We start from the raw sequence: 18800 nt of genomic DNA on the forward strand, positions 1-18800 counted from the left end.
GGGAAAGATATAAGTGCCGCAGGGGAGCCAGTCCTCTTCCTACATTTCTGGACCACTCGGGTAGCAAGAGCAGGGCACTGATTTCCTTTGCACCCTCAGAGAGATGCATGGTTCAGCCTTCACTGCGACTCATGGGGAGCAGTTCCAAGGGAAGAAAGAAAGTAAAAGCCAGGGAACACCACCAATGCTTTTGCTAATCCTAGGTTACAGTATCACATCTGGGATTGATTGCACTACCAGGAAATAACTATTAAAAAATTATTTCTTTATAGTCCTATATGAATAAGATCTAGTTGTATTTACACAGTCTGTGCTGCAAAGTCGCCTTCAGGCATGTGCCATAACAACCATTAGCCCCTGCCAGCCCTTCTGCCTTAAACAGCAGAAATAAATTGTGCAACGTAATGACTTGCTACAGAAGTTTAAAATCCATGCTAATTGCAATTTCTCTCACAATATTAGTTTACTACTTTTATTTTAGGGAACCATAGGGGTTTAGCATTAAGAAGCGTGTTGACTTATTTTACAAAACAAAAATGCAATTTAAAGATTTCTTAAAAGGGTAACCTGTTAGTCTATATTCATATTCATGAAGGCACTGTTACTGAAACGTGACTAGTTCACAGTATTATGGACTGCTGTCTCTATTGCTAGTTATTCTTTACAAACTAACAATATGTTTGTGGTTATAAACATTATATCTGCAACGAAACCCTTTCTTATGCAAAGAGGTTGCAGTCAATGTCAGGGCCATGAGATATGTGAAATGAGCAAGTACAGACACAGCTGTCTTGGGATATTGAGCAACAGATTGTAATTTTGGGAAATGATATCATCAATACAGGACTTTTAAAGAAGCAGGGCAAAGATCTACAGCTTGGAGTCTGTAATCATTTTGGTTCAGTTCAACCTACCTACACAGCAGGAGTCTCCTTTGTTACAGCCAGGAAGATTTACATAGCACCCAGAAAGATCATGGCAATTTTTTGAAGTTTGCATCTTTCATTGAATAATACCAGTTATCCTTCCCCATCAGGTCAATTACACAAAAAGGTCTCTTTCAATGGGTGTCTTATCCACCTAGAGGAAAAATATGAAGAATTGTATAGCAGTTTTACAGTACCTTTGTTTTCACAAAGACTATCCATATTTTTAGTACTCTCAATTAGTCAGGTTTCAGATCACCACTCCAAAAAATGTGTATATCCAGGTGAAGCTCAGCCTTTTTCTTCTTCCTTATCAAAATCTCCTGCCCCCAAAATTTTAAAAAAACAAACACAGGTAGGCAGATGAAGAAAGGAATGGTATACTTATTTTTTCAATGTTTTCACTGAAGAAAAGTAATTTCAAAATCACCACCTGCCAAGGGAAAATAAATACAGTATCCTGAATTGCTGAAACACAGGACTGTGAAGTTATTGTGCTTTCATGACAGGTCCTTTACACTATAATGGAAATTATTGGTCTATACTATAATTATATAAGAAAAGCTGGGGAAATTCTTGATATAAAAGTATATCTACATCACAATGTATAGATCCCTTACAGATGGCAATTAATGTTTTCTAATTTTTAATCCATATGCAATTAAAGTAGAACTTCTGTAGGATCTATGACACTTATCCTGTTTTGCTAATGTTTTGAACTGTGTTGATTCTCTATTTTTATTGATGGACTTGGAAATTTTAATAATTAATTTTATTTTTAAATAGGTCTTCTGTCCCAGAGGTTGTAAAGGCATTTATAACTAGGGGGACTGCAATAACTGTAATCTTACAGTGATACTGCTGTGTAGCGTAGGGCTAAAACAGATTGGGTTTTACTTTATTGTGGCATTTTAAACTTAATGTAAATTATTTGACTCAGTTACATAAAAAATCCACAATATGAATATATACTTCAATTTCTACAAATACCCTCAGTAGTATTTATCTGTGTTAGTATTTCAGAACAACAAAAAAAGTTAAAATGCTACAAACTGACAGATATGAAGCAGAATATGAATAGTGGAGGATGTTCCATAAATAATTCAACTAAGATTGTGCTGGGCACGGCGTGAAAGCACGACAAGAGAAAGCCTGCAGTGTGCCGGGTGTGTTTCCCTGCACGCACGCTTTGCCGGCTCCGCGGGCGTCAGCAGGAGCCGGAGCATTGCACCATCCCTCCGCATCCCCTGGGGGTACGCTGGAGTGCATGGACTGGAACGGTGTGACAGAAAGGGCTGGTGGCAGGGGTTGGGGGATGCATGTGGGGATGTTTTTACCCATCACCCGTCTGCACCCAAGGTGAGTGCCTGGGTGCCAGTGCTGAGACTGCAGTGCCTACCTGCCTGGAAGTGCACTGTGATTTTTCAGAAAGCTATGCACATTTTTAATTAATTTCTACGTCAAAGTCTGAGAGTAATTACATGGGACAACTCAGCTTTTAAAGTTCAATATGCACCTTCTTTTTTTTCTTTCAGCCTTAGGCCCTGTACAGATAAAACAAACCACTGGAGAGGGACAGTGCAAGTGAGAGCTCAGGCATAGAAGAGATATCTGTTCTGAGGGAGAAAAATGGTAAAGCCAGCAACTAACTCCCCACAACGTGAAACATAGTTACATGTCTTAAAGGCAAGACTGCTTTTCCCCTCTTCAGCCCAGCTAACTGACACTAGATGCAGTATTTCTCTTCCTCAGATGAGAAGAGGTTCTGAAATCCAGAAGAATCTACACAGAAATTTCTATTTGTCCAGCCCTAAACAACATTAGAATGAATCCTGATTTCTTCTCACTGACCCAGGGATTATTTTCTATAGGAGCAAAAATAACCAGTAAGCATATTTGCTGTAAAAAATTCTTATGGTCACAGGCAGTTCCCTGGAACAAATATTTACGTAAGTGGCATCAAAGGAAAAAAATCACATTCGTCTATGTATACAGTAAGGAGAGTCATAGAACCATAGAATCATCTAGGTTTGAAAAGACCTTTAAGATCATCAGGTCCAACCATTAACTTAACAGTCCAAGTCCATTGCTGAACCATCTCCTTAAGCACCATGTCTACATGTCTCCAGGGACCATGACTCAACCAATTCCTTGGGCAGCCTGTTCCAATGTTTGACAACCTTTTCAGTGAAGAAATTTTTCTTGATTTCCAATCTGAACCTCCCATGGCACAACTTGACGTCATTTCCTCTTGTCCTCTTGCTTGCTACTTGGGAGAAGAAGACAACCCCCACCTCATTACAACCTCCTTTCAGGTAGCTGTAGGTAGCAATAAGGTCTCCCCTCAGCCTCCTCCAGGCTAAACAACCCCAGTTCCCTCAGCCAATCCTCATAACACACAAGGGTTTAATTCTGGGATGCATCAATTTCACAGGGTTAGCCCTGCTGTATCATTGTACCTAAAGCTTTTATGCTACCACTACGGAGTGGTATGTCACCATGGCTCCTGCATAGCTCTTGCTTGGTTTAGACAGGAGTCTGGAAGCATCGACTAGACAAAATGGAACTATCTAATGATTTTTTTTATTATTATTATTCTGAGCAAAGACTTACAGTTTCTTTTGCTGCATGAATTATTTAATGCAGTTTCAAAGAAACAAAGGTCCTTGATTTTTGGCAGTGTTAATTTTAACTGAAGAAAATATCAAAAGCACTCACTCAAACTGGCACCAGAAAAAAAAAAAAAAGAAAAAAAAAAGAAATCAGCTACTATGGCTTCCTGAAAACAAAGAAGAAATGCCCTTATTTTCAAAGTTGCTTTCAATGTCATATCATGTGGTTGTACTAATAATATGAACCACAAACAAATTGATTTAGGAGAGAAACTACATTATGATTTGTAATTTCCTACCACTTTGGAGTCAATCTTTAAAATCTATGCCCAAAACAGCATTCCTGTCAATGTTCTTTGACTTGCACATGACCTTTAAATATTGCTGTGCTGGTCTCCCAGGGTCAAGTTTTTAAAAAAATAGGTGTCTAAAGTTTGATTTCTAAATCTATATTTATGTCCCTGAATTGACAGTTTGATTTTAAAAAAGCCTTGAGCATCAAGCTGTTCCCATTGATTTCATAATGGAGTTGGACAGTGTAAGATCAATACTCTTAGGTGCCTAAGCGTCTTCCAGCATCAGGGCTCTGATGGCTCTGGTAATGCTGTATCATGGTGACCAGTTATTTTGACTTGTCACTACACAGTGTACGTGAGATTCTATTGTTATTGTATATCAGTGTGTAGCCTAATCCTGTGATTTTGGCTACAGCTAACAATATTGCAGGACCGATCCTTATTTCCACGATAATGAACCTGTAGTAAATTAGTCAGACATTAGAGAAATCAGATCACATAGGTGATGCTTTTGTAATGGTTACAAAAACGTTCTGGCAGAAAAGGTCACTGACAACTGAACTGCACACCTGTTGAAAGGCAGAATTAATCACCTCAGAAACAAAAACAGTAGTTCGTCCACATACATACTTCTGTGCTGACAGGGGTGAGTATCTGGGCTATAAACCAAAAAAACAACACAGGTGTGAGGTTTGGTATGGTAGAGGGAATAGTAGAAGAGATTTTCCAATCTTTCACAAATTACATGAGCTGTTTTAAGGATTATAAAGGCTTTGAGCAGAATTCGATAAAGGAGAATGAAATAAACATATAGAGGAAAATATTACAAGTTTTATATACAGAGACACATATATACATGTACATATAATATATGCATATTTATACAAAAACATACATTGATAAACACACACATATACATAAAGTTGTATTATTTATGGCAGTAGCTATGTTTTAAGATACAAATAGATATAAAGTATAGACATAGAAGTCAAGCATACTGGAAAGGAACTGCTATTTAAAGCATATAGTCCTCTGTAGAAACAAAATAAAACATATCGTCCTCTGTTAAAAGCACAATCTGAAGATTAGGTCCATAGTGGTTTATATAGCACTTTAAGGGAGAAGGAGGGAAGTTAGGAGTAGGGGAAGCGAGCAGCCAAGACTTTGTGTGAGACAGAGAACCCCTCCCCCTCCCATCTGGGATAATCCCTTGCAGCTGGGGCGAAGCTTGACATGTTACATTGCTGATTGCAGAAGTGAGCAGCACATCCCTCTGTCAAGGAAAATTTATAACATTTCTTTCATGACCTTCTTCCTATCTACTTAGACTCACCATATTCTACACAGAATTCTAAAAAAAAAAATATGGCAATCTATAGCTGTCATTGCTGTATGGGCTCAGCAACATGGCAAAAGCAGAGCAACATTTTCTGCTCTGTGTTGAACTCTTTCCATTTAAGACCCATATGCAACATTTTTTATTGATTCTTTGATACTGAAAATATTTTTGTACTTGAGCTGCTTACATGACTGACTGCCACTAGAAAGTGTTAGTGGACCTCTTTATTCAAGTGTCAAGTATAAGCCAAAATAACTTGAAAAATCATGAAATCATACTCACAGAATAGTTTTGGTTGGAAGGGAAATTTAAAGGTCATCCACCCAAAAATCCTGCCATGGGCAGGGACATCTTTCACTATATCAAAGCCCTGTCCAACCTGACTTTGAACACTTCCACTGCTGGGGCATCCACAACTTCTCTGGGCAACCTGTTTCAGTGTCTCACTACCCTCACCATAAAAAATTTCATCCTCATATACAGTCTAAATCTGTCTTCTTTCAGTTTAAAACCATTCCTCCTTGTTCTGTCACTACGGGCCCTGATAAAAAGTCTCCCTCCATCTTGAGACTCTTTCTTTGTCACAAAACTTCTTCATCTTATGAAGTAATTTTGCTGACAGCAAGGTAGGGCTCTTCTGAATACAGTGCATTAATTCTGTACAATAGATGTAGGAAGTAGTTTTGTATCTAGGCAGAAGAAACTGCCACAAAGATTTTGCATTCAGTACTCTGATTATCTTACCTATGCAGTTTCCTCCAAATATCTGTTGCACACCATAGCAGAGACTTTAGATGATCTTTTGTCAAATGAAAAAGTATGCAATATCCCCATTTGGAAGATTGTGATGAAAATATGAAATCGTGAATTGGTTTGGATTTTAGGGCTTTTTAGGAGCCTATGAAAAGCTCAAGCCACCTGTATGCCCATTGTTTAAATACACCGTTGAAAATATCATTCTTAAAGTGGTCCTTTAGCACTCGGTCCTACTGCAAATTGGTTTTCATTTCTAAACATTTTCTATTGGTATTTTTCTGGGTTTGCATTTAAATTACTGTATATAAAATGCCTTCTTCAATACCAACTCAAATTTGGGGGTTTGCAAAACTTAATCAATGTGGATTTTGTGCATAGAACAATGTTCATCAGGGACCTACACAAACAAACTATTTACAAAACTTCCACAACCATGGCACAGATCTGTGTTTCCCATCATGGAGTCACCATGTCTTTTTTCAGGGGACATGACAATCTTTGAGACTTTGATCTTGGTCCATCCTTTGAGGGCACAAAGACAAGGCAACTTCTTAAATAATGCAACTTGTGCAATCTCCCAGGCAAATGGCAAATTAATCAGTCTCTGAATCCTTGTTTTTTTGAAGACTTGTGCATTTTTAAAGAAGATGGAGTAATTGTTTAGTGACTTCGTGCCATTGATTTTCATTATGGATGGTGTTGACTGGGTCTGTGTCAGGTCACCTGGGAGAGATAGCCTTTGCATAGCTAAATAAAATGGGGAAAGTACCACTTCTTATTCCATATTCACGAGGAAAGCTCCAGTCCTTGAAGTAAGTTTTGTATGACCTTGTTAAAGCAACTTCTCCTTCTTAGCTATTTGAATAAATAAGAGAAATGCAATGCTGTAAAGGCATGAAACAGAGGTCTGAATTTTACAGGCCAACAGTTTCCTAGTTAAGAAAAGTTGATCAGAAGAAAAAGTTTGAAAAAATAGAGAAATGCTCTTACCTGCTAAATGTATGTAGTACTACTTTATTTCTCCATTAAAAATAAATGCAATAGAAATTAAAAGATCCAATGATGAGAAAGGCACGCATTTTAAGGTGTGTGGTATTTTGCAAATTCTTACAAATTTTTGGTAGTTATGTGGGACTCAATATAGAAATGCCACAATACAGTCATCATGTTTAACTGAGATACACATTTAACCTACCAACTTCTAGGTCTTTCCTCCTAAGGTAGTGCTTACTATTTTGAACTTGTTATAATTTTTATATTTGCAGGAGGGACACAGAATTATTTCTAAATTATACTAAAATGCTTTCTCCTTCCACTCCAGAGATTCAAAAATATATCAGTTTAGTCTCACTTCAAATATTCCTTTCAATTGGGTGTCTTTTTTGGATTTGTGTGCTTGGAGGTTTTTCACTTTTTTCTGTTCTTCTTGTTTCTGGATTCCCCCCCAACTTTCTCCTGTCTGATTCTTGTTCATCCTTGCCATCTAAACCTTTTCTGTTCTGAAAGAGCACAATCTTACTCAATCTCATTGACACGAAGTCTGTACTTTTAGTGTTTTACAGTAGCTACTAGGTTTTTAAAAGAAATCACACACTTGTCATATTATGATGACTCAGTGAATTTCTCCAGAGGAAAATGTGACTTTTAAAGGTTTGTTGGCTGGCAGTGCTTTTTAGATATCTGCCACAGCAAATTCTCTCTCATAATGATAAGTACATGTTGAGAGTCTGTGAGCTGTTACACAGTTCAGCAGACAGAAAGAACTGGAGTTTTTCTAGAATGAGGTGTCTTGGAAAATATGTGATAATTTACTTGTAAATATAGTCATCAGAAGCAACCTGCTTCCATAAATATGTCAATTAAAATCTTATCAAAAGCATTCCTAGATAAAAGCAAAGGAACATTTTTAAAATACTGTTAGAACATTTTGGGATAGCTGACGGGTAATTTGAGACTACAAAGGTTTTTGATTCATTGACCAAGCGTTCCTCCCATAGAGGCTAATATGAAACTCTTTAGAAAGCTATTAAACATCTCTTATACTTCCTGTGCTTGCTCTAATAATAGCTTTGGGATGCATAATAACCACTTTTCATTCCCATCAGTCAGGTCAGATGGGAAGCAAAGGGAGGAAGCTAATGAGCATGAAGTCCATGAAGAAAACACTGGTGCATTTGCCCGTAATAAGTTAAATGGATTGCCTTTAACAAGAAGAGAATAGTTGTTTTTAAATACCATCTTGTTTTGGTGGAGCAGTCATCTGTTGTGAAAGGAGAGAAAGAGGCTGTGTCTGAGCTCTTACCCTGGCACTGTTTCCTCATCTGTAAAGTCCAGTGGGTATTATATGCTATACTGGGGTGTAAAGAAATGTTGAAGCTCCTTGAGCTACATCTTCAGGTGATAGACAGCACACAGTTTACCCCAACATCTTTCCCAGAGCAAAAAGGCTGAGCTGGAGAAGTATCTCAAAATTGGCACTGTGTCTTCCTCTGCTACACAGCAAAGAAGTTTTGAGTTTTTCCACTTGAAATAATTGATGAGTGCTCTGGTGACATTTGTTAACTGACAGTGATGTTATAACAACTCCTGTTAACTATGTCTTTACCCAGAAAAGTGGATGCTGGTGAGTCTGGGGTGAGGAGGCAGAAGGGAGAAAGCTATGCGCAAATTGCATATAGCTGGAGAGGAGCCCTGTGGAAAGAGATTTGGGGGGTTGGATCAATGGCACATTGAATATGAGTTGACAGTGCTCCCCAGCAGCCAAAAGTGCAACTACATGCAGAAAGAAGAGAAACTCTAAAAATTCCTTAATCAAAATTGCACTATTTCTATGAGGGAAGACTATGTAAACAAATAATTATAAGGTTACTGTTATCGATATTTATAACGCCTTGAAACTAGTAAACCATTTTAGCCTTTTTTGTGTCTCTAACATTTGGTTGAATAAAGATAGAATAAAGCATTCTTACATGGTTTTGCTTCCTAACAATCTGTAAAGCCTTGTGAGAAACACACTCACTCTATTGAATTTTAGTCAGGGGCAAATTTGGTGGAGCAAAGAATATTTATTACAGCGCTGGGAGTTACACAGGGCATTTCTCCTCCTGTGGCTCGTTTTTCCTTTACAAACGTTTGTTTTTATTTTGTATTCCTTATACTTATTCATGTTTCTTCTTCAAAAATAACTTGCATAATCAAAGTTCTTGGAATGCAACCCACCCCCAAACACGCCCCTCCCTTCTCACGGCGCAGGTGCTATGCTTCCTCAGGGGTCTGCCTGGTGGTCATCGGGGGAGGCTCTAAGTTTTTATCACCATGTCCTTCTTGTGGCTTCTTTATTCTTTACACTTCTGTGGTTATCTTAGCTAACTACGTCACCCTTTGTTTTGCAGCAGTTCAGTACTTTCAACTGTTGCTTTCATCTGATATCCTATCTAACACTATCCCTTTTCCAACCGCATAGTAAGCACATACCTATCTTAGCTGAAGCCATAGCAAGTACACATCCATTTTAGCTGAAGCAAAATTCTTTTGCTGAATTACTTATTACAGCCTGCTCAGTTTAAATTCCCAGAAAGAAATATGAAATCCCTTGGTCCTCTTTTATGAGAGGAAAATCTTATCCTTTTCTTTCTGTATATAGAAAGAAGAAAAAAGTCAGTATTTTCTCCAGAACAAAAGGAAACTGACAGACAGCCCAATAACAGTTAAATATGATCCTAAAGTCCATAAACAGGGCTTCTTGCCGGAAAACCTTTTCCCATCCTGGTTTATTTATTTTTTTTAAATGAGTGTTACTTGTTCATACCTGAAAATTTCTCAGAACTATAGCATTCACCTCTCTGAATCGGCAATATGTTTGACGTAACCACTAAAGTGGTATTATATATATATCTGTATTATTTCTTATGGACCAACATGTGACACCCTTCCAATTGTATCACAGTTGAATTGACAGGCAGTTCCTTGGCTGGGGAAGGAATATTCCTTAGGTGAATTGTTTCTTTAGGATGTCATATGGCAAAACATACTGAGCCAAATAGCAGTGTCTAGGCAGTAAACCAAACCCAGCTTCTCTAAACTAAATATTTCCCACTGGAAGGCTGCTTCTGTCTCCATCTTTTTGCCAATAAGACTTTTTTTAAGACAATCTTGCCAGTGAATCACACCAGAGGAGTAATTGCCAGATATCATCTAGCCTGTGGACACACACTGGTACATGGGGCACAGAGTAAGTTCATGAAATAGTGAAGTTTTCAGATGTTCAATGGGGTCATGTAGTATCTGCAGTCTGAGACACTTGAGATAGATGAGAGGAGGGTGGAGGACAAAAACAAACTTACTCAGCCAAAATACCTTTAGGTATCAACACGAAAGATAAACAATTGGCATAAATATTACAGTCATGAAAGAACTGGTACTACAACTCAAATTATTTTCCCATTACAGGGTGAGACAGAAAAACTTCAACAAAAACCATGATGAACTGAGAAAAGGTCAATTAATAAGATGCAAAGCTTATTGTGGTATACTGTCGAGCAACTGAAAACTTTTCTAGAAAATAGCAACAGATACAGAAGTACAATGTAATTATCCATTCCTAGCCACCACTGCAAAGCCAGTAAGCATGTGACAACTGAAAAGGCAAGCAAAAAATTTTTGTAACTACTTAAGGCAAGGAAAGAAAAACAGTCTTTTAAGTTAAGCTGACCAAGTGAAAAGTTCTCTTGTGAAAGTCAAACGGTGGCTCTATACTATATTTTTGAACTAAGTTTAAACAGGAAAGTGTAGCCAGAGTACATCCCACTGATGCAAGGACTAAATATGTTGCAATATAAAAGCAGTTTTAGTTTATTATAAAGCAAGAGTCACAGCATTTGGTCACAGCAAACTACTTTTTCATAAACCGCTGGCAGATTGACTATTTATATAAATTAATTTAGACACATCAGAAATAGTTTTGAAGAATTATCCTGACATCATTTAAAAATAAACCTCAAACATTATGCTGAATTGTTATGTGTATTATTCTCCCATATCAGCAGACATGAATTGAACAATATTACTGAAAAATAAATTATTTCCAAGTTAATTTTTTTTGGTTTTATTGTTGTCTTTAGAAGAAGAATCTTAATGAACATATTTGCAATTGTCAATTATCGATGAACAAGGTAATGCTGGCTAAAAACAATACTAAACCATACTCTAGACTCATATGGATTCACTGGCAATAGACAAAGGTGGTTTGTGAAGCATTTACAAGATAAATAGGCTATGGACATGCAGAATACAAGAAAGAGACTAGGTAAGCTATTTTGCCTTATTTAATTTTATTTTTTTTAAAATGTTATGATACATGCGAGAAAATCATAGCTTTACAGTTTTGAAAGGCAAAGACAAAGCATTTCTGGTCTTCCTTTTCCTTTAAGGAAATGATAATCAGGACAGAGAAAATACCACCTAGTTCTAGGCATGTGGCAATGCGTAGTTAAATCAATTAAATATTTTATGAAAAAAACAGCTTGGGAATTTGCCTAGATGCATGGATTTTGTTCAGAAAAATGGAATCATGTCTTGGACAAAATTCTGCAAATAAAATGTCATTTAATGAAGACTTGCATGGCTACAGATGCAGTTCCGACGAAGGGGAAAAAATTACCAACAAATCCACTTTTGAATTCCCTGTTTCTGTTGTGTTTAGTAAGTACCAAAGCTTTTCCAATGTGTGATAATTGAGGTGAAAATATCAAGTAACCATGAACTACTCATGAATAGACAGCTAAGGAGAGAGAAGGAACATAGATTGAATGTGATTATTTGTGTTTGCAGGCATGGATCTCCATGAATATAACAACATTATTTAACCTATAAACTAGTGTCTTCACGTGAAAAAAAATATATTCTTTAACTGCATTTTTAAGTATGCTGAAGGAAAACAACATGTCAATTAACAAAAAAAACCCCAAAACATCATTCAAAGAGAAAAACGGTGCTGTCTCAAATTCGCTATCTTTCCTCAAGCAGTATTTGTTGGTTGCAAGAGCAATTTTGACTTTGAACAATTAAGTTGATCTAAGTGTTTTATGTGAAAGCTCAGTCTAAAATACTGAAATTTCACTATTTCTATACATGAGTTGAAGTGTTACTCCAAGGGTCACCAAAGACTGAAGTGTCCCAATGCTTCATATCTACAGAAGAACCTGTGCTAAATGATGCACAGTGAAGATTTAGTGGTTGTTTTGTCAATGTGTTTCCATTAAGTCACATTTTCATTTTAGAATCAAATAGGGATTTAGTGCACACTTAAAATGACAGCTCATTATTTATCCTACTGTCACAATGATTATGAAGAATTTGCTTGTTAAGACTCAAAAAGTTAGTGTAAGCGGAATTTCCACATTGAGGAAGAGACTGGACTATTTATGATCCTTTTGGACAAACTTTTCCACAATTCTAATAAAAAATTATCAGAAACATAATATAATTAAATCACAATGAAAGGTGCTAATGTTGCAAATCTTTAGAACAGACAATTCCCAGAAATTAATTGTTGAAATTACCTTTTTTTTCTGTTTTCATAATGTCTGTTGAGACTGAGATTTCTCAAATAAATTTTCATTCTATGAATTGTATATAACTTTTTAATGGCAATTATGTGCTTACTACATTTAAGCAGTGTTGATTAGTTGATAGAAGTTTGTTGTTTTTTTTTATATGGGGAACTTTCCTGTTGTGGTTTAACTTTTTTTTTTTGTCATATTAAAAGCTGGAAAAAGAATTCAGGAAATTGGTCCCCTCACTACAAGAAACACGTTGAAGTTCTGGAGCGTGTCCAAAGAAAGTCAACAAAGCTGCTGAGGGGTTTGGAGAAAAAGTTGTATAGGGAGTGGCTGAGGGAACTGGGGTTGTTTAGCCTGGAGAAAAGGAGGCTGAGGGGAGACCTTATCACTCTGTACAACTACCTGAAAGGAGGTTGTAGAAAGGTGGGGGTCGATCTCTTATCCCAAGTAACAGGTGACAGGACAAGAGGCAATGGCCTCAAGTTTCCCCATGGGAGGTTTAGATTGGATATTAGGAACAATTTCTTCATGAAAAGGGTTATCAAACATCAGAACAGGCTTCCCAGGGAAGTGGTTGAGTTACCATCCCTGGAGGTATTTAGAAAATGGGTAGGTACATGTAGTGCTGAGGGACATGGTTCAGGGGTGGACTTGGTAGTGTTAGGTTAATTATTGGACTTGATGATCTTAAAGATCCCTTCCAACCTAGACAATTCTATGATTCTATAAAATGTAATCTGAATCTTTGGGGGGGGGGGGGAGGGAGCAATAGGGGAATTCAGATAGAAAACAGATAAGCAGAATTAGAGAGTATTAGAGAATTTTCAATATTTATCTTTCAAGCTGCATAGACCTTTCCTTAGGCTGGACTATTATAAATATTAGGCTATGTAGATTATTAATTCCTCTTTTCCCTTTTACAATAATTACACACAACACAACCTTTTTAAGCTACACAATATGTAGCTTAAAATCATATTCTGGGTGAAATTTTTCCTGACAAATACAGAAGCCCAAGATGTCAACAAATATATTGAGGGTATCACACATGCTGAACTAAAACACTTTTTAAGTGAGTCTTCATTAATAGATGTTTAATGAGCAGTTGTGCAAAGGAAATATGATCTCCCAATGACTGAAAAATGCAGAAACAGTGCAGGTAAGTCTGCAAGAAATTGAATCTCTACTTCACAAGCATTGGGAAATATATTTTGATGTACATCTTTGTTTATATACATTTTTTATGCACATGTACTTTTTGAAGTACAGCATTACCCTGGAACCTAGAATCTTTCTACTGACTCAACAAACATATATCAACTATAGATTAAGAGGTTTAATGCAGTCTCTGGACTGCAATTACAGTTACCGAATAGTGAAATAATTTTATTAGTTTCAAAGAAATGTAGACTTTTCAGTTACACTGGGCGAATGAAACTGCATAGTATCAGCTTGTTGGTGGCATTGTCTTTCTGGAGGAAAAAAAAAAGGATGAGGCCATTCTCAAAGTTAGGATATGTTTAGTATATTCTAAGGAGATATAATTGTCCTTGGATAAATACTATTCTTACTAAGGGCAGAAAACAGAAAGTTTTCACCAAATTGCAATCTATGGATCAAGATACCTATACATTTGTAACTATATTCTTATTTATGATTTTCTTTTAGATACACTACAAATCCGCCAAGCAAAGACTTTTGCATCAGGGCATATCAGCCATCCTGCTGCCAAATTTGCTGTCTGGTGGAGTGTGTTGTGTCTGTAGTGGGTTCCACCCCATCTTGTTACATCCACAGTGAAATTTGCCTCAACATCAGTGTGATAGGTGTCAACACATCCACTGTCAACAGACTGCTAAACTACTCAAAAAAAGAAATATGTTACTAGTTTTGAAGTCAATTTCACTTCCTTAGGTCTGTTAAGATCTTTTTTTTTTTGCACATTCAGTGAAAGAGGACCAAAAAAGCAGTCTTGATGGAACCATGAGCTCTCTGCTGATTTTCTTTTGAATGACCAGATTTGCCTATTTTTCAGACTTTGTATCAAGAAGGATGTAAGAGTTGTGCAAGAGAGGGTCTGCATGTATATTCTTACTTCCTTGGTACTTTTTGCAACCCTATTTAGATAGGCTAGGCTGCCTCTACTTTCCTGGTGATGCATGCTTGTAGATCTGATGAGGACACTGACAGACAGTGAGAAACACAAACTGAAAAAAACCATCAGAACCTAAGACAAATTTAAATTAACTTGGACAGAAAATATAACCAAATATTTCTAAAACTTTTTTCCCCACTGTAAAAACAATAATGTAATCTCAGTCTTTTACACATTTCACAGAAATCAGAGCTGACTAAAGTTCACAGTATCAAACTAACCTGTCATTAAATGTTTTGCTTCCATGCTGCCTCTTGAGAGATAATTCCACACCACGCCAAACTAATCAAACTTCTCAGTACACAACAATTCATGTTCTGTTCCTCAGACAGTATACAAATTTAATAGGTATTTGATATGTGCAGTGGGTTGTCTGTAGGAGCGGGTTTCAGTATACAGAATTCTGGGTGCATTGGTTTGGTGTTTTTATTTCTTTTTAAAAAACAAACTATGACTATTATGTGACTAGAGGAGCTTCCTTCATATTTCTCACCCTTCCTTGTTCCTGTTCATTTACTGCCTTCCCTGTGATTAGAGGCAAAGGTAGAATTTCTGAGTGTCTATGCATCTGTCTTTTTTCCATCAGAAGTGCAAAATATAAGCATATAAATCCCCTGGAAATGCTTTCCTCATCCCCTAGGATGCCTTTCCTTGCTAACATTGTGAAGTCTGAATTGACCTGAGTCTTCTGCATTAATACTGTATGTTAGCTTCTAACAAGAGGATATAAATATCCCGAACTAGGCTAATTCCATGTATTTTTTATGCACATGGGAAATTGGAAGCATAATCTCATTACCTTATAGTGTTCCTCTCACTTTAATTTCAACACAGATCTTTTATTTTCAATAGCATCAGAAACAGCATCTGCTGCTTTAGTTGTTCAATCTAGCCTCAAATGTGAGGTAAAGCAAGGATACTAAATGACAAGAGTTAATTTTCTTTTACTGTCATACCCACCTGGGGGACATTATGTGACTAATGTGCTCTGGAATGGAGCGTGAGGATGGGTGACTGAATCTGATGTTATCTTTTCTATTTTGCCTTCCTTTTTAAAAAATTAATTTAAAAAATCATACTGTCACGCAAGCTACCCAAGAACCTCAAGTACCCTTTTCTCATCATGCCACTTAGTTCAAGAAGGCCCAATTACAGCTGGTGGGTGGATTTCTGCTGATTGGAGCACATTTGTTTTGAACATTTGAATGGTTTTCTTTATGCTTATTCTTTCCTGGAAAATATGACAATCGTGAAGTTTAAGAAATGATGAGGTTCTAAATCTCGAACTAAGGAACAATGATGTGGAAAACAACTGGAGAGTGGCAAATAGGCACTTCAAGGACTGCAATAGATGGTTTCACATGTGATTTTGAATTGAGAAGACACTATAAACAGGAGTGAACTACAGGTATAGACATAAATATATTTTATTTTCAGCTGGTTGGGAAAAGGATCAATACAATTTATAACTATAACCATCAGTAATTTTATGACACAGTGACTTTGGGAAGAAAAGAACTCCTGTGAGGAACTAAAAAAATCAGTAAATTAAAAAATCAGCCCTGAGTCTCAGAACTCAACAGAGTAAATCCCTGCAGCCAGAGATTCTGATGGTATTAGGACAAGAATTGTCAAGGTGGATTGGGTGCATTCAGTCAAATGTTCATCCTCTGACAGTGTTCATTATACCTCATTTCAGCCAAAGATGTAGGAAGCCTGACATGATCATGTCTCAGAAGTCAGGCACCTATTTCACTGTGATCTTTGACTCCTGAAGAATTTCACTCCAGCCCTAAAGTCTCAGGGCTGTTATCCTCTGCTCCTCGTCACACCTTGGCTGGCTGTCATGGTTGCTTTCTTTACACATATTCCTTGCTCTTCTGTGATAAAGTCTTGCTCTCCTTTGACCCCTGGTAGCTCTACTGTTATAAATGTACCCCAGTGTCAGGCACGCTCAGCTACCAGCATTTCTGACACTCTCTTCTGGGTCTTGGCCATCACCATAAGCAAATCAGTTATAAGTATTAATTTTGGGTATCTTTGACCTAAGAATGCTCTAGGATGTGAATAACTAGCATATCAAGTCTGCTACACATCACAAAATCCCAGCTTTGATGTATGCTGACCAGGGATCTCCAGAAACACTAGAATTTTTCCGGGGCTGATGGGGGAAGAAAAAAAAAAAAAATCAAGTAACAGTCTTAGTAGGCTTTATCTCAAGGTACAGTTTCTTTCAGCATCTTTTTATACAGGTTACATGCATTTGGGACTGAAGGGGCTGAAATCCATTCTCCATATCTTAACAAAGATTCTAAGCTGAGGCTTTAGAACCACCTGTCTTGGTACGCCTTGAACAAGAACTACAGAGTGATTTGAGAAAAGTTCTTGAGAGTTTCACACATTTTTCTGAACAGCTAAAACTTCTCCAAATTAGGTCTTCTTTGTCTTCCTGGGGAACAGGAAGTTGTGTCATCCTTCAAAGTACTATTTCCCAAGACCTGGATAAATAAATTAAAATATTGTAACCATCTGGCAAACAAGAATAAACTACCGAGAGAGTGGTCAAACACTGGAACAGGCTTCCTAGGAAGGTGGTCCATGCCCCAAGCCTGTCAGTGTTCGTGAGGCGTTTGGACAGTGCCCTTAACAACATGCTTTAACTTTTGGTCAGCCTTGAAGTGGTCAGGAACTCGCACTAGTCAATTGTTGCAGGTTCCTTCCAACTGAAATTTCTATTCTATTCTATTCTATTCTATTCTATTCTATTCTATTCTATTTCACTGGGGTAACATCAGACCCTCCTATATGGAGGAAATTTGATGAATTCTTGTTCCTTTTCCTTGGAAAAGATCCCTTTTGGTCTTAGTAAGCTTTGGATAATTCCTTAACTTTATTTTTTTTTTTTTAGGTGTCGGAACCTCTTAAAAAACAAGCAAATACCAGTAAGTTCAAGTGTGTGCTGTGCTGCCAGTGCTTGTGCAATCAACCACATGCCATGTCAGCCTGAATCTTCGCCCTTGCTTTGGGTAGTCTGGCCAGAACCGTCTATATTGAAACTGGATATCCCTGGCCTTCACTCCCCGACCTCAGCAGATAACAGTAAAAAGAATTTCCTGTCAACAACTTCTCATCCTTTGTTGGGTCCAGGTGATATTCTTACCAGATCATCTGTCCCCAAAAATAGGAATTTCCCAGACACCGATCTGATACATGAGCCCACTCTGTGTGTGCATCTGTTCTTTCTGGATGAAAATAAATACCCATTCCTCAGAAAACAGTTTGCCAAGTGCATTTATGACATTGAAACACAAGTTAAGAGCGTTAGAGTGAACCAATGTATATTCAAATTGTTTATATTGATAATTTGCAAGAAAAAAAGTAAGTTGTTAACAATCAAGATGACATTGGCATAAATGGTTCCTTGTATGCAAATTGGACACTGCAGTGTACTGATAAGTAGAAACCCTTAATTCAAAGTTCATGTTTTATTTTACAAATAGTATTTCACAATCACAATGCTAATTGTATAAATTAAAAGATTATATTAGCAAATATGTTTCTGTTGCAGTCATTTATTTCTAAAACAAAGAATTGAGTTAAACCAAATAACATTCTTCCCAATTTTTCTGTATACTCCCAAGTAGTTAACACTTCAAAATTTAACCTTTTTTTCCTGGAATATGAGGTGTTTTGTTACTTCATCAACAAACAGTGCCAAATGATTCTTTTCCTGAGGTTCAGAGAACAGTAGCATTATAAGGAGTAGGTAGAAAAAAGCTCCATAAAGGCCCTCTCCCATTTTCACTGTCCTTGTCACTGTGTTCCTGAAGTATAAGAATAAGCTCCAGGAAAATCTATAAATGCCATGAATTCCTGTGTAAGAGCTGCAGTGAATTTTCAACCTTAACCTCATAAAGACACCTTAAAACAAGTATTTAGTTGGCTTCCTAGGTTGGATTTGCATATTGTAGTCACAGTGAAATTTTTTACCAGGAGTAATAGTTGTACTTTCTAAAATACATAGTTCACAGCACATTCAGGGAACATCAGACAATAAACTTTGAGAGAAAATGTAACCCTGTGGATGACAAGTAACTTTGCCATTAACGTGAACAGGAATAGGATTTCACTCTATTTTACATGCTCTATTAACCCT

This window comes from Charadrius vociferus, unplaced genomic scaffold (genome assembly GCF_000708025.1).
Source record: "Charadrius vociferus isolate BGI_N301 unplaced genomic scaffold, ASM70802v2 scaffold231, whole genome shotgun sequence".
In the NCBI taxonomy this organism is placed as follows: Eukaryota; Metazoa; Chordata; class Aves; order Charadriiformes; family Charadriidae; genus Charadrius; species Charadrius vociferus.